The sequence below is a fragment of the Musca vetustissima genome, unplaced genomic scaffold (assembly GCF_032173495.1).
Source record: "Musca vetustissima isolate MV318-11 ecotype Yass unplaced genomic scaffold, APGP_CSIRO_Mvet_v1 utg44835, whole genome shotgun sequence".
Classification (NCBI taxonomy): Eukaryota; Metazoa; Arthropoda; class Insecta; order Diptera; family Muscidae; genus Musca; species Musca vetustissima.
In genome coordinates, this window is record NW_026875202.1 from 65,751 (window position 1) to 71,014 (window position 5,264).

Sequence of the window (5,264 nt, forward strand, 5' to 3'; positions counted from 1 at the left end):
AACTTGAAATTTGGAATGCAAATTATGGTTGAGAAGTAGGGTCGATATGAGGAGAGTTTGGTGACCGTGTACTCATGTGTACGAAAAGTACTATATGGTACTTTATTTGGTACAAATTTGATTTGGAGGTACAAATCGAGCTGGAATCCTGAAAATTGAAAGTAACATTACAGTCGTAGTGTAGGATTGGGATATGTACGTAGTTTTGGAAATTTTTTACTTATGTGTACGAAAAGTACTATAATTGGTACAATTTGGATTTGCGTGAACCGATAGAGCTGGAACAATGAAATTTGGAGTTAGGATCATTGTAGGGATGTAGGATTAGGGTCAGGATTCAGTTTAACAAATTAATACTAAGGGGTACTAAATGGAACTAAATTTGGTACAGTTTGAATTTTAGGTGAACCAATAGAGCTAGAATCATGAAAATTGGAGTCAGGATCACTGTGGAGGTGTAAGCTTGAAATATGTAGGAAGTTTTAGAAACTTGTACTAATGTGTACTAAATTTGGTACAATTTAAATTGTGGGTGAAGCGATAGAGTTGAAATCATAAAATTTTGATTTGGGATCCCTGTGGAGGTGTAGCATTGGGGTATGTAGGAAGTTTTGGAAATTGGTACTACTGTGTACTAAATTTGCTACAATTTGAATTGTGGGTGAACAGATAGTGTTGGAATCCTGAAACTTGGATTTAGGATCACTGTGGGGGTGTTGGTTTGGGGTAAGAAGGAGGTTCTGGAAATTCGTACTACTTTGTACTAAATTTGGTGCAATTTGAATTGTGGGTGAACTGATAGAGTTTGAATCCTGAAACTTAGGTTTAGGATCACTGTGGAGGTGTTGGTTTGGGTTAAGTAGGAAGTTTTGGAAATTCGTACTACTGTGTACTAAATTTGGTACAATTTGAATTGGATAAAGTTGGAATCCTGAAACTTGGATTTAGGATGACTGTGGGGGTGTAGGATTGGTGTGTGTAGGAAGTTTTGGAGATTGGTACAACTATGTACTAACTTTGGTACAATTTGAATTGCGGGTGCACCAATAGTGTTGGGAGTGTAGGTTTGTACTAACTTTGGTACAATTTGAATTGTATGCATGAAGTTTTGTTGGATGGTTGAAGGGGGTACTTATGGAAATAATGTGTGCTAAATGGAAAATTTGGATTTGGGTGAACCTTTAGAGCTCGAACAAACCATTATGATGTGTGAAGTTTGGATAAAATCGAATATTCCATATGTCGTATAAGAATAACTTTGTATTCCGACCTGACAAGGATCCTAAGAAATATTTAAAAAAATGATACTCGTTTTAAAAGTAATCCATTATTTTTTGCCTGTACTGATAGATTTCTCGTAAAGTATCGATGAAACAATTACATTTTACAGTTTTTTAACAAAGGCGATAATACAAGCCAAGCGGCTAAAATTGTAAATGGTGTTTATGGTTCCGATATTTTAACAGCCAATTATGTGCAATTTTGGTTTCGTGGATTCCGTTCAGGAATTTTTGATGTTAAAGATGTCGAATGATCGAATTTGGCCGGCATGTTAGCAGTTGCAGTCTTAAACCATTTACAAAAAAATATTAATAACCAGTAAGGAAAGCAGTAAAGTCGGACGGGGCCGACTATATGATAACCTTCACCAATTTAGGTATATTCTACATATGTATCCAAATATGAAATTGAACGAACTTAAATATGTGATCTTTATCTATAAGTGAACCGACCAACATCAATCCACACATATACCTTTCTGCAACCTATGCTAAATGTCATTTCATTCAGGAAGATTTAGAGTCGTTTCCGTACAATTGGACTAATCGTTTTAAAGCCAACAGAGTCGTTCAGACAAACTTTACGCCTTTAGTGCAAAATTTACATAACATCGGAAGAAAATATATATGGGGGCTATATCTAAATCTGAACCGATTTTCTCGAAACTAAACACGCATCATTCTAGACTTAATTCAGTACGCTACGCCAAATTTCGTGCAAATCAAAAGTTATATAGGGACTTTGGTTGACCAATTACCATAAATAGGACGAAAATATATATGGGGGCTATATCTAAATCTGAACCGATTTTCACGAAACTTAGCACACATCATTCTAGACTCAATTCAGTACGCTATGCCAAATTTCGTGCAAATCAAAGCCTATATAGGGATTTTGATGCACTATTTACCTAAAATCGGACGAAAATATATATGGGAGCTATATCTAAATATGAACCGATTTTCCCTAATTTCAATAGGGTTCGTCATTGGGCCAAGTAGATGAGCTGTGCCAGATTTCATCCAATTCGGATAATAAATGCGACCTGTATTTTGTTTACAATTTGACATGGACAGACAGACATGCATAAATCGACTTAAAAAGTGATTCTATGCCTATCTCGTTTCATTTCGCCTGTTACAACCATATGCACGAAGACATAATACCCTGTACCATAGTGTGGTGAAGGTCTTGTGGTATTTAGGAAAGGGAAACAAGATGCACAACCTACAATAGCCGAATACAAAGACATAACTTTTATTCTTACTAGCTAAAAATGCATCGCGCCATAACTCAAATACTGACCTATGGCGAATTTGTTCCTCTGAATTGTAAATATATCAAACAAGGGATTTTATTTCCATAAAGAATTTTCCACCCAGAACATTTTTGTGTCGGCATCACGTTGGTATTTGAATCCAATCCTCAAAATAACGACATTAGGGGGTTGTTATACCTAAATATGATCAGAAAACGTATTTTCGGGGGAAAAAATTGTCGCGCAATGAGAACCAAACATTACAGTCAAATCGATTGAAAAGGTGTCTCAAATTCTCAAACTACCAACAATTGGGTGTACCGATGTATTCAACAAGGCTGAACAAAATTGATAATTTGGGTGGGACAGGCCGATAATTTGAATATCATAGGGGGTAAATTTATCTGAAGGCCTGAAGCTTGGCCTAGGTGGTGGGGCTGTCATCTATCGTTGCCTAGAAACAACGTCTGCTCATTTGGTGTCACTATTTTCCTCTGTGTGAGGCGATCTCTTATCATTATTATTTTGTATTTTCCGACATATTTAAAAACAATTTTATAGTTTCTTTGCCACGATTTATGAATTCAAATATTCTCTTTTATGTTATTTCCATTTTTTGCACTTCGTATATTTAGTTCAAATAATATGCAGTAATAAACAATACCATCCACAACCCGTTTATTTGATTAAAATCAACAGTACCTGTTGTTTATGGTATAAAAATTTTTTGATGTTGAACCGTGGCAACTCTTATCAGTTCAGGTGTTTGCTATCGCCCACATACATATATGATTTGTTTTTATCACCACGTTAAATAATTGTATTTGTGAATATGGATATGGACCTTTGTCGTATGGCTTGGGTGGGTATAGGTAAACCTTTGTCTGTTTTGCAAAAATCGTTTGTCACAACGGATGAATACGTCTGCAGTCTCCTACCAAACAACGGCGGCGACGACGATGACGACGGCATTCACATTCATTTAAATTCACATTTGTTTAGAATTATCCTTTTGAAATTCACATACATCCATACATACTCGTATATTTGTTGTTGTTTTGTTTTATGTTTCCAATTTTTTCCTTTTGTTTTTCAATTTGAGAGTTTTATTTAGTATTTCCCGTCGAAAGCCTTTATAAGCCATTCGGAATTTAACCTTATGCTTCGTATTCGACAAAGTTGAAATGTTGGTAGAAGAATATTCATAAACGACAAGGATTACAAAAGAATATTTATGTGTGAGAGTGTTAGTGTGTGTGTGTGTGCAGTGCAAATGTGAGTGTTTTTGACGGCACACATATTCATGCTAGTCTATTATTTCAGTTGGTTTCATTTCACCGATGATAAATTGTCTTTTGTCTAAACGTTGGTCTTCAACAATAATTGTGTGTGTGGATAAAGGAAACAATTTAAAATCATTCATTGCAATCTAAAGGGTGCTATTAAATTGATATCAGTGTGAATGTGAGGTTTCTATAACAGCTTGAGATTGTTTGGATAGCTTTTAAGGTGGGTTTCCTAGATATTTATAGATTTCAATAAGTCACATGTAATTGGTATTTAAATTGAATATGAATATCAAATAAGCGGATTTAGACACCAGGTGTCTTTAGAAGTGGATTCATAAAAAATATTTGTTCAAGGACTATACATAGGCAGGGATTTAAAAAAAAATTCAATTCATTTTTTCAAGGATTTTTTTAACATATTGATTTTGATTTTTTTAAACATATTTTTCAAGGACCATACAAAGGCGTGGATTTTTTAAACATTTTTTTTAGGGTCATTACAAGGCGTGGATTTTTTCAAGGGTCGATACAAGGCGTGGATTTTTTAAACATATTTTTTCAAGGACGCTACCAGAAGGCGTGGATTTTTTAAACATATTTTTCAAGGACCCTACTAGAAGGCGTGGATTTTTTAAACATATTTTTTCAAGGACCCTACCAGAAGGCGTGGATTTTTTAAACATATTTTTTAATGGCCTAACAACAGGCGTGGATTTTTTAATCATATTTTTTTAAGGGCTCATACTATAGGCGTGGATTTTTTAAACATATTTTTTCAAGGACCATACAAAGACATGGTTTTTTTAAACATATTTTTTCAAGGACCATACAAAGGCGTGGATTTTTTAAACATATTTTTTCAAGGCGTGGATTTTTTAATCATATTTTTTCAAGGCCATAAAAGGCGTGGTTTTTTTAAACATATTTTTTCAAGGCGTGGATTTTTTAAACATATTTTTTCATGGACCTATCCCAGGCGTGGATTTTGTAAACATATTTTTCATGGACCTCTCCTAGGCGTGGTTTTTTTAAACATATTTTTTCAAGGCGTGGATTTTTTAATCATATTTTTTCAAGGACCATACAAAGGCGTGGTTTTTTTAAACATATTTTTTCAAGGCGTGGTTTTTTTAAACATATTTTTTCAAGGCGTGGATTTTTTAAAAATATTTTTTCAAGGACCATACAAAGGCGTGGATTTTTTAAAAATATTTTTTCAAGGACCATACAAAGGCGTGGATTTTTTAAAAATATTTTTTCAAGGACCATACAAAGGCGTGGATTTTTTAAAAATATGTTTTCAAGGACCATACAAAGGCGTGGATTTTTTAAAAATATGTTTTCAAGGACCATACAAAGGCGTGGATTTTTTAAAAATATTTTTTCAAGGACCATACAAAGGCGTGGATTTTTTAAAAATATTTTTTCAAGGACCA